Here is a 12,534-nt window from a genome sequence, read left to right on the forward strand (position 1 = left end):
AGTCAGTACAAACTGGAAAGTTAGGCTGCCAGTTAAATAGCGTTTGTCAGATAATTAAGGAAATTAGCACCAGGTGCCAGACTAACACTAATAACAAAAAACTTATAGGTATCTCAAAGTGTTCTCTAATTTTGATCAGTGTTTTTTTTCATTTATCTCATGCACATTTTTACTACATGTTTCTGAAAAATTCAATTTATGAAATAAGCTTGAAAACTGCTAGTTTACTCATGTATGGATATAATCTCATAGGACTGTTGTGGAGATGGTTATGGACTGTTTTGGTGAGTATTCAGAATTATATGAAACTATCCAAAACAGAACTCAAAATTGCGTTTGAACTGTACTCAGATATGGGACTTTCTGGTCATAAGTGATTCATGCTGACTTAGCTTAATATAAAATGATGAAACACATATACATATATTTCTCAGAAAAAGCTCTTTTTGACATTTACCCAATAGGAAAAGTGTAATTTATTATTGGCTCCTAGCCAACTTATTTCTTTAAATGTATCTGAACTTCCGGAATTAAAGTAGTCATATTTCCTATGCAGATCCGTGGTCCTCTCTGATCTGTGTGGACGAATAGCATGCATGCTGACAAATGACTCATGATTTGGAATGTAAATGGGTTTAAGATGTGGATGCATAACTTGGATGGCATCACCCTAAATTATGCCCCCTTTATCAGAATGACACAATGACCTTAACATTTAGTAACTTGTGTGTTGTTCTCTCATTTTGATTTCCAGTGTATGTTATTCTTTGTACTGCTTTATGCTTTGGCGGAAAATCACTGACGTCTGAATAAGCTCTTGGTCTACATAATTTTGTCAGGTTTGTAAAAAAGAAAGTGTGCAGAGGAGCATCAGACGACAGAGCCCTAGAGGGTATCTTGAGTGTACAACACAGACTAGAGAGCAATATACAGTTAGGTCCAGAAATATTTGGACAGTGACACAAGTTTTGTTATTTTAGCTGTTGACAAAAACATGTTCAGAAATACAATTATATATATAATATGGGCTGAAAGTGCACACTCCCAGCTGCAATATGAGAGTTTTCACATCCAAATCAGAGAAAGAGTTTAGGAATCATAGCTCTGTAATGCATAGCCTCCTCTTTTTCAAGGGACCAAAAGAAATTGGACAAGGGACTCTAAGGGCTGCAATTAACTCTGAAGGCGTCTCCCTCATTCACCTGTAATCAATAAAAGTAGTTAAAAGGTCTGGGGTTGATTACAGGTGTGTGGTTTTGCATTTGGAAGCTGTTGCTGTGACCAGACAACATGCGGTCTAAGGAACTCTCAATTGAGGTGAAGCAGAACATCCTGAGGCTGAAAAAAAAGAAAAAATCCATCAGAGAGATAGCAGACATGCTTGGAGTAGCAAAATCAACAGTCGGGTACATTCTGAGAAAAAAAGGAATTGACTGGTGAGCTTGGAACTCAAAAAGGCCTGGGCGTCCACGGATGACAACAGTGGTGGATGATCGCCGCATACTTTCTTTGGTGAAGAAGAACCCGTTCACAACATCAACTGAAGTCCAGAACACTCTCAGTGAAGTAGGTGTATCTGTCTCTAAGTCAACAGTAAAGAGAAGACTCCATGAAAGTAAATACAAAGGGTTCACATCTAGATGCAAACCATTCATCAATTCCAAAAATAGACAGGCCAGAGTTAAATTTGCTGAAAAACACCTCATGAAGCCAGCTCAGTTCTGGAAAAGTATTCTATGGACAGATGAGACAAAGATCAACCTGTACCAGAATGATGGGAAGAAAAAAGTTTGGAGAAGAAAGGGAATGGCACATGATCCAAGGCACACCACATCCTCTGTAAAACATGGTGGAGGCAACGTGATGGCATGGGCATGCATGGCTTTCAATGGCACTGGGTCACTTGTGTTTATTGATGACATAACAGCAGACAAGAGTAGCCGGATGAATTCTGAAGTGTACAGGGATATACTTTCAGCCCAGATTCAGCCAAATTCCGCAAAGTTGATCGGACGGCGCTTCATAGTACAGATGGACAATGACCCCAAGCATACAGCCAAAGCTACTCAGGAGTTCATGAGTGCAAAAAAGTGGAACATTCTGCAGTGGCCAAGTCAATCACCAGATCTTAACCCAATTGAGCATGCATTTCACTTGCTCAAATCCAGACTTAAGACGGAAAGACCCACAAACAAACAAGACCTGAAGGCTGCGGCTGTAAAGGCCTGGCAAAGCATTAAGAAGGAGGAAACCCAGCGTTTGGTGATGTCCATGGGTTCCAGACTTAAGGCAGTGATTGCCTCCAAAGGATTCGCAACAAAATATTGAAAATAAAAATATCTTGTTTGGGTTTGGTTTATTTGTCCAATTACTTTTGACCTCCTAAAATGTGGAGTGTTTGTAAAGAAATGTGTACAATTCCTACAATTTCTATCAGATATTTTTGTTCAAACCTTCAAATTAAACGTTACAATCTGCACTTGAATTCTGTTGTAGAGGTTTCATTTCAAATCCAATGTGGTGGCATGCAGAGCCCAACTCGTGAAAATTGTGTCACTGTCCAAATATTTCTGGACCTAACTGTACATAAAGCCTAAAACTTTTAATTGTGTGGCTCAAAAAGGTCAATTATATGTTCTCCCTATGGAAACAAATTAACATTGCAGCAGAAAAATATAAAATGAAAGACTGAAAACATTCTGATGTTTTAAGCAATAAAGCAATTATGTATCCTACTCTCAATATACTGGATTAGATATTTTTGTGATTTAACATTGCTGTTAAAATATTACTTGTGAGAATGGGATCAGTTCAGTGATTCAAACAAGAAGCATTGAAAGCCGAGTTGTAATAAACTTAAAGGGCATCTGTTAGTAGGATCAACCCTCCTAAGCCATCTATATAGACATGTAGGTCATAAGAAGCTGCATGAAATTACACCTCGATATCTGTAATCTGATGTTTCATTTCAGAGATATCTGCATTTTTGTTAATATGTAAATGAGCTGCTAAGATCTATGGACTCAGACCTTCCTGAGAATCTTCATCCAGAGCTTATTGTAACCCTTTAACAACAGGAGGCGGTAATATTATGTCACTGCGGTCATAGTGTTAATCCCCACTGGCTGTTAATCTTAACAGCAAACCTACTTTTTAAGAAAAATGTAGTTTAATCTGGAATAAAAAAATCATATTGCAGATATGAAGGTATCGATTTATTCAGTGTTCTATGACCTACATGCTCACATAGAACACTTAGAAGGGATGATCTTTCTGACATATTCCCTTTAATTGCATACCATACTTGGAGCTGACAAAAATACAAACAAAGGAATTCTCATCTATGGACACCCTGGATCTAGCACTGGCAGTTCTGTAGTCTTTGTTTATAAATGAAGAGATGTTATTTCTCCACCACCATTAGCGCTAAATAAATAAATAGCCAGCAGTGAATAAATGGATTTTTTTTAGTGATGCACTGCTCCAGTCCCCTGAACATTCACAGGCCTGAACAATTCTGCTGGTGGTGGCATTGTAACATCTCTTCTGCTTGTGTGAACACATGTCATGGCAGAGCCTGTGCCGGATTGAGGGGCATGCCGGTGAGTGTTACATAATAATATATATATATATATATATATATATATATATATATATATATATATATACAGTGCCTACAAGTAGTATTCAACCCCCTGCAGATTTAGCAGGTTTACACATTCGGAATTAACTTGGCATTGTGACATTTGGACATTTGAATCAGCCTGGAAGTGTGAAATGCACTGCAGCAAAAAAGAATGTTATTTCTTTTTTTTTTTTTTTTTTAAATTGTGAAAAGTTTATTCAGAGGGTCATTTATTATTCAACCCCTCAAACCACAAGAATTCTGTTTGGTTCCCCTAAAGTATTAAGAAGTATTTCAGGCACAAAGAACAATGAGCTTCACATGTTTGGATTAATTATCTCTTTTTCCAGCCTTTTCTGACTAATTAAGACCCTCCCCAAACTTGTGAACAGCACTCATACTTGGTCAACATGGGAAAGACAAATGAGCATTCCAAGGCCATCAGAGACAAGATCGTGGAGGGTCACAAGGCTGGCAAGGGGTACAAAACCCTTTCCAAGGTGTTGGGCTTACCTGTCTCCACTGTTGGGAGCATCATCTGGAAGTGGAAGACTTATGGAACTACTGTTAGCCTTCCATGGCCTGGACAGCCTTTGAACGTTTCCACCCGTGCCGAGGCCAGGCTTGTCCGAAGAGTCAAGGCTAACCCAAGGACAACAAGGAAGGAGCTCCGGGAAGATCTCATGGCAGTGGGGACATTGGTTTCAGTCAATACCATAAGTAACGTACTCCACCGCAATGGTCTCCGTTCCAGACGAGCCCGTAAGGTACCTTTACTTTCAAAGCGTCATGTCAAGGCTCGTCTACAGTTTGCTCATGATCACTTGGAGGACTCTGAGACAGACTGGTTCAAGGTTCTCTGGTCTGATGAGACCAAGATTGAGACCTTTGGTGCCAACCACACACGTGACGTTTGGAGACTGGATGGCACTGCATACGACCCCAAGAATACCATCCCTACAGTCAAGCATGGTGGTGGCAGCATCATGCTGTGGGGCTGTTTCTCAGCCAAGGGGCCTGGCCATCTGGTCCGCATCCATGGGAAGATGGATAGCACGGCCTACCTGGAGATTTTGGCCAAGAACCTCCGCTCCTCCGTCAAGGATCTTAAGATGGGTCATCATTTCATCTTCCAACAAGACAACGACCCAAAGCACACAGCCAAGAAAACCAAGGCCTGGTTCAAGAGGGAAAACATCAAGGTGTTGCAGTGGCCTAGTCAGTCTCCTGACCTTAACCCAATTGAAAACTTGTGGAAGGAGCTCAAGATTAAAGTCCACATGAGACACCCAAAGAACCTAGATAACTTGGAGAAGATCTGCATGGAGGAGTGGGCCAAGATAACTCCAGAGACCTGTGCCGGCCTGATCAGGTCTTATAAAAGACGATTATTAGCTGTAATTGCAAACAAGGGTTATTCCACAAAATATTAAACCTAGGGGTTGAATAATAATTGACCCACACTTTTATGTTGAAAGTTTATTAAAATTTAACTGAGCAACATAACTTGTTGTTTTGTAAGATTTATGCATCTGTTAATAAATCCTGCTCTTGTTTGAAGTTTGCAGGCTCTAACTTATTTGCATCTTATCAAACCTGCTAAATCTGCAGGGGGTTGAATACTACTTGTAGGCACTGTATATATATATATATATACAGTACAGACCAAAATTTTGGACACACCTTCTCATTCAAAGAGTTTACTTTATTTTCATAACTCTAAAAATTGTAGATTCACATTGAAAGCATCAAAACTATCAATTAAAACATGTGGAATGAAATACTTAACAAAAAAGTGTGAAACAACTGAAAATATTACATATTCTAGGTTCTTCAAAGTAGCCACCTTTTGCTTTGATTACTGCTTTGCACAATCTTGGCATTCTCTTGATGAGCTTCAAAAGGTAGTCACTGGAAATGGTCTTCCAACAGTCTTGAAGGAGTTCTCAGAGATGCTGTTGGCCCTTTTGCCTTCACTTTGCGGTCCAGCTCACTCCAAACCATCTTGATTGGGTTCAGGTCCGGTGACTGTGGAGGCCAGGTCATCTGGCGTAGCACCCCATCACTCTCCTTCTTTGTCAAATAGCCCTTACACAGCCTGGAGGTGTGTTTGGTGTCATTGTCCTGTTGAAAAATAAATGATGGTCAAACTAAACGCAAACCAGATGGAATAGCATGCCGCTGCAAGATGCTGTGGTAGCCATGCTGATTCAGGATGCCTTCAATTTTGAATAAATCTCCAACAGTGTCAACAGCAAACCACCCCCACACCATCACACCTCCTCCTCCATGCTTTTTTTTTTAATCCAATTAGTTTTTATTGAAAACACGGCAGATACAAAATCATAAATGGTAAATTAAGAGAACATTTGCAACTGCCCTCACATGTGGGCTCCATACATTAGTATACTCCAAGACAATCCGGTTACAATTCCTCTGCCTTACACTTTAACCACACAACAACATGGGGAAGGAGGAGAGGGGAGGAAAGATGGGGACTTCATTCAAGTAAGGGGGAACAAGAACAAAGGGGGAGGGGAAGAGGGTAGGGTTGGGGGGAAGTGGGGGGGGTTAGTAGGGGTAGAGGGTTAGATGCCTGCGTGCATTACCAACCCCAGTCCACCAGCCGGGGCCATCAACTCCTCCTAGATTTCTCTCATAAACTGCTGCCTCAGTCAGGGTCTCAATGCTTTAGCCCCCTGGCTAGCCGAGCCAGGGCTATAATTCCATCAGCTCTATCTCAACTAGGTGCTCTTTGCCCGGGGAATAGTTGTGTAATAAGTGTTGCATGGCTGGATGACAGCCAGGGTTCCCATATTGGAAGAATTCTAGTTTTTTGTTTTAGGGAGTGGGCAAGGCAGTATTCATATTGGCATTGTTGGTCGATCCTACTATATAACTCCGCTCCAGAGGGAGCTTCAGTGGCCTTCCACGAATGGCTCAGACACTGTCTGGCAGCTATTAGAATTTGCACAATCAGTCCCCTAAAATTCTGCGGGTACGAGTCTATGCCCAAATTCAGAACTGTCAGCCCTGAGTTGGGGTTGGTGTGCACACCTGTCATTTCGCTAATGAGTCTGAAAACTGCTATCCAAAAAGGTTGGACCCTCGGACAGTGCCACCAACAGTGTCCCAGTGATCTCCTCTGGAGGCAGCCCTTCCAACAGAGCGGTGAGTAGTTGGGAATGTAATGCACCAATTTTGCTAGCGTAAGGTACCAATGTAGATGCACCTTTTTCAGCTGTTCCAAATGGTTAATGCATTTTGAGGATCTTTGCACCCACTGTGTCACAGTATGCCACGCCGAAGGGGAGGTGTTAATGTCTAAATCTGATTCCCATTTAGTCATGTATGGGAGCTTTTGCTCGTCAGAGGGGTTGTTCAACCATTTGTAGGTTAAAGAGATTCCCGGTTGCCTCAATAGTTTTTTAAACAATAGCGCCTTAAAAGTGGGTAAGGTCGGGTTTGATCCCGGGGGGAATTTTGTGCTTAGAAAATGGCGAATCTGCAGGTGTTGATAAAAACACCCCTTTAGGGAGGGGTGCTCCCGAAGTATATCGTTGAAGGGCCTAATCTCTGCACCATCGTAAAAGTCCGCCAAAACTCCAAAACCCGCTGCCTCCCATCTACTCAAATTTGTATATGGAATGTGGGATTCTAATGCTCTGAGCAAAATTTCTGACAGCGGGACCTGAATCTTAGGGATCATCTCACTGCGCCATATGGCTATCGATGCTGTCATAGTAGGGAGACAGAGGGTGGACCTAGAACGTTTTAGATATTCCACCTCCATCAGTTTCCTCGTCGAACCTTGGTCTGTCAAAGAGTTCTCAAGTTGAACCCACCTATGGGAGCTCTCCGTGTTCCACCATTCTTTGAGTGATTCTATAAGAGAAGCTTTATAATAGGCCATCACATTAGGCGTACCCAGACCTCCCATTCCATATGGCAGATACATAATCTTACTACCAACTCTAGCTCGTTTATTACCCCAAATAAACTTATTGGTCATCGACTGCAGTTTTATCAAATATCTATATGGAATTTTAAGAGGGAGACACCTAAACATATACAGCAGTTTAGGAAGGAACGTCATCTTAAAGGATTGAATTCTCGCCATCCAAGATAGCGACAACTTCTCATACCTGCCTAGATCCTGACCCAAGCTTTTGACTAGGTGATCGAGATTGGATCTGATGAGGGAATGGGTTGGTGTCAAACGGATACCTAGATAAGGGATACTGTCTTCGCACCACTGGAAAGGAAAGGCTGCCTCCAAAATCCTTCTGGACCTTGCGGGTACATTAAATGGTAGTACTAAGGACTTAGTGGCATTCAATTTGTAATAAGACACCTCAGAAAAGGTCGACAGGGTGGACATCACTGCTGGAAAGGAATATTCAAGGTTAGTACATGATATTATTACATCATCCGCATATAGACCCAATTTATGTTCATGCTCCCCTACCCTTATACCAGTTATGTTCGGGTTCACCCTAATCGCCTCCGCCAGAGGTTCCACCACCAGAGCAAAAACAATAGGGGACAGCGGGCACCCCTGGCAGGTGCCATTGGTTATAGAAAATTTTAATGAGCGAAAACCCGAGGCTAGAACTGAAGCATTTGGGTGAGAGTACAAGGCCAAAACAGATGACTTAATTCTTTCTTCAAAACCAAATTTCGGGAGCACTCTTTCCAGATATCCCCAGTGCACCCTATCAAAGGCCTTTTCGGCGTCGAGTGACAAGAATACACCAGGGACACCCGACTGCTTCATCACCTAAATTAAATCCAGCATCCGCCTGGTGCCATCTTTGGATTGCCTGCCCGCCACAAAACCCACCTGATCCGGGGCTACCAAGGAGGGGATTATTTTATGGAGTCTGGTGGCTACCATTTTTGAGTAAATTTTTAAATCACAGTTGAGCAATGAAATTGGTCTGAAATTCCCAGGGGTATCTGCCGCTTTTCCCGGTTTGGGTAGTGTAGTGATAACTGCTTCTAGGTTCTCTGAGGAAATATTCCCAGTCGTTTGCCACAAATTAAAGGTCTTTAGTAAAAAAGGGGCTAGAATAGAGGCAAATTGCTGATAATATTCATAGGGAAGCCCATCCGGGCCTGGGGCTGAGTTTCGTTTAGAAGCTCTAATGGTGTCCAAAATTTCCTGTATAGTAAAGGGAAGATTTAAAGATTCTAATTGCCGGTCTGAGACCCGAGGCAATTCCAGACCGTCCAAAAACTCCTGAATTTTTTCCGGTGTTGGCTGAGGGGTTTGCGGGTCATCCCTTAAATTGTACAGGGCAGCATTATACTTGGCAAAGGCGTCTGCTATCCCATTAGGGTGCCTTATAAGTGATCCGTCTGGGCCCTTCAAAAATTCAATTTTAGATTTAATTTCCCGTTTTTTTGTTCTTCTAGCTAGTAAGGTGCTGGCTCTATCCCCCATTGCATAAAAAGTTGATTTACTCTTTTTAAGATTATGTTCATATGTATACAACAGGAGGGATTGCAGTTGAAACCTGAAAGTAAGAATTTCCCTGGACAGTGTAGACGACAGGGAGGCCTTGTTAATAGTTTCTAAGTGTTGAATATGGGCTATAATTTCTTTAATTTCTGCTTCTCTTTGCTTTTTCAAGAATGATGCAGTTTTTACAAACTGCCCTCTAATAACTGATTTGTGTGCAGCCCATAAGGTCTTGTCAGAGACCTCCCCATTGTCATTATGCCCAAAGTATTCCAACAGGCCTGCCACAACCTCCTCCTGAACGTTCTTTTGGTTCAGTAAACTAGTATTAAGTCTAGTTAGTAGTAAGTCTCCACTGAGGCACCATAAATCCACTAGTAGAGTCCTGTACAACCAAAGATATCGGAGCATGATCCAACCATGTTATCAGACCCACTTCAGCACCCATACACTTGTGAACAGTCTTACTATCCGTCAGGAAGAAGTCGATCCTGCTGTACGACCGATGCCTTGGGGAAAAGAAAGTATAGTCCCTTTCCGATGCATGAAGGTATCTCCATATGTCATGTAGATGAAACTCCGCGACCAACTGTTTCAGTTCCTTTCCTGACTTAGCGGACCTCGCCGAGCAGTCCATAGATCGAAGAACTGGAGTGTTAAAGTCTCCGCAGATCATCTCTGACCCCTGTGCGGTGCTCCTAAACGTGTGGAAAAATTTCCTGGCAAAAGTTAGTTGGGATGACTTTGGAGCGTAAATCGATGCCAAGGTATACAAAAGCCCATTCAGGAGGCACTTTAGAATAATATATCTCCCGTCTACACCATAGGTTACATCAATCATTTTGAAAGCCACAGAGTTTTTAATCAGGATAGCCACTCCTCCTTTTTTTTTTTTTAGTCATTTGCAAAGAACATATGTAGAAATCTTGGATGTAGTAGCCTTTTATTGTCATCAGTAAGAAGGTGAGTTTCTTGAATACATGCTATATCACATTTGGATGCTATAACTTCTCTCCACAGCATGGATCTTTTTGCAGGAGAATTGAGACCCTTCACATTGAGAGACAGAAACTTAATACTCATGGCGGATCCCAGAAAGGACGATGTTTCCAGGCAGGCCGACTGAGAGGCATAGGGCAGGCAGAGGCAGGCAAGGAGGACCAGTTAGGGACGGTGCAAGGGTGGAGGGAAAAAACAACAAAAAAAAAACTTGAATACTTTAGCTTCATCCTTACCAGACAGCTGGGAAGTATTTGCTCGCCATAGGCGAGAACAACAGAGGGCTTAAGTGACATCACAGGTCACACGAGAGCTACACACGCCTGCGGCTGGCGAGACTCCCTCAAGCTGGTTCCCACTCAGGACTGATCTTTTTCTTCTGAGCATCCCCCTGATCCCGGCGCGAGTCTGAGTGCATTGTAAGGGGTAATCCCCAGGACTCAAGTTGTTTGCTCAGTTGAGGAGGGGACTGGCATACATGTGTTTTAGAATCCCTGAAGATAATCAATTTCACCGGGAATCCCCATTTATAGTGTATATCATGCTCCCTCAGGATTCTGGAGAACTGGGAAAATTCTCTTCTTTTTGCCAGAGTTGCAGCAGACAGGTCCAGGGACACCTTTAAATCATTAAATTCATCTGGGAGGATAGGGTTATCTCTCAGTATCTGGAGCACTGCTTCCTTTGTTTTATAAAAATGCAGTCGTGCCAGCGTGTCCCTGGGCAGAGTGGGGTCGATACCTTTAGGTTTAGGGATTCTATGAATTATATCCACTATGAGATCTCTTTCTGTGTGTTCTGGGAGCAGTAGCTGGAGAAACTTGTGAAAGAAATCTGGCAGCTCTTTATCAGCTACTGACACAGGAATGCCCCTAATTTTAAGATTATTCCTTCTGGATCTATCTTCCAGATCCCCAAGCTTGTTTTTCAGTATTCCCACCTCCTCCTCTAGGGCTGTGTTAGCATCAATCAGATCATTGTGTGACTGAGCAAGTTCGGCCATTTTAGACTCCACATGGTCTGTACGGTCCCCCAGTGATTTGATTTCCTCTTTAACTTCTTTAATCATGTTCTTAAGATCCCTGAAATCCTCCTGCAGTGATGACCTCAGAACTGAGCATGGCTTGCAGCCTTTCGTCTGTGAGAGGAGTGCCTGTGACACTGCTTCCCAACCCTGTCTATTCCTGGTGTAAGGGAGACACTGCAGCAGCAGACATCTTCTAAGGAGAGGGGGATCCCCTATCCCTGGGATAAAAGTCAGTAAGCTTGGCCGGGGGGCCAGATTTCCGGGATCTACCCTTTGGCATACTGTGCAGGGGGGATTACTCACTGTTTCAGAGGAGAGTTCTCAGCGATTTGAAGCAGCTTTGAGCCAGTTTATACAGTCACAGCACAGAGCTTCACTCTTAAGCAGCCATTGCCTTCAGCATGCAGGCCACACACCCCTCCTCCTCCATGCTTCACGGTGAGAACCAGGCATGTTCACCTTTTCTGCGTCGTACAAAGACACGGTGTTTGGATCCAAAGATCTCAAATTTGGACTCATTAGACCAAAGCACAGATTTCCACTGATCTAATGTCCATTCCTTGTATTCTTTAGCCCAAACAAGTCTCTTGTGCTTGTTGCCTGTCATTAGCAGTGGTTTCCTAGCAGCTATTTTAACATGAAGGCCTGCTGCACAAAGTCTCCTCTTAACAGTTGTTCTAGAGATGTGTCTGCTGATAGAACTCTGTGTGGCATTGACCTGGTCTCTAATCTGAGCTGCTGTTAACCTGCGATTTCTGAAGCTGGTGACTCAGATAAACTTGTCCTACGCAGCAGAGGTGACTATTGGTCTCCCTTTCCTGAGGCAGTTCTCATGTGAGCCAGTTTTTTTGTAGCGTTTGATGGTTTTTGCCACTGCACTTGGGGACACTTTCAAAGTTTTCCCAATTTTTCGGACTGACTGACCTTCATTTCTTAAAGTAATGTTGGCCACTCGTTTTTCTTTACTTAGAATTTGTATTATGGCAAGAACAAACCAGCTAACAGTCTATTCAGTAGGACTATTAGCTGTGTATCCACCAGACTTCTGCACAACACAACTGATGGTCCCAACCCCATTTATAAGGCAAGAAATCCCACTTATTAAACCTGGCATGGCACACCTGTGAAGTGAAAATCATTTCCGGTGACTACCTTTTGAAACTCATCAAGAGAATGCCAAGAGTGTGCAAAGTAGTAATCAAGGCAAAAGGTGGCTACTTTGAAGAACCTAGAATATAAGACATATTTTCAGTTGTTTCACACTTTTTTGTTAAGTATTTCATTCCATATGGGTTAATTCATAGTTTTGATGCCCTCAATGTGAATCTACAATTTTCAGAGTCATGGAAATAAAGAAAACTCTATGAATGAGAAGATGTGTCCAAACTTTTGGTCTGTATATATATATATATATATATA

At 42.4% G+C, this 12,534-nt stretch overlaps 1 protein-coding gene across 2 annotated transcripts in view; it reads right to left on the reverse strand.

The window, feature by feature from the left end:
- Positions 1 to 12,534, reverse strand: part of SLC6A19 (solute carrier family 6 member 19) — a 913,143-nt gene that overhangs the window by 69,610 nt on the left and 830,999 nt on the right. The gene's annotated exons all lie outside the window — the stretch shown is intronic.

This window comes from Anomaloglossus baeobatrachus, chromosome 6 (assembly GCF_048569485.1).
Source record: "Anomaloglossus baeobatrachus isolate aAnoBae1 chromosome 6, aAnoBae1.hap1, whole genome shotgun sequence".
NCBI classification, from domain to species: domain Eukaryota; kingdom Metazoa; phylum Chordata; class Amphibia; order Anura; family Aromobatidae; genus Anomaloglossus; species Anomaloglossus baeobatrachus.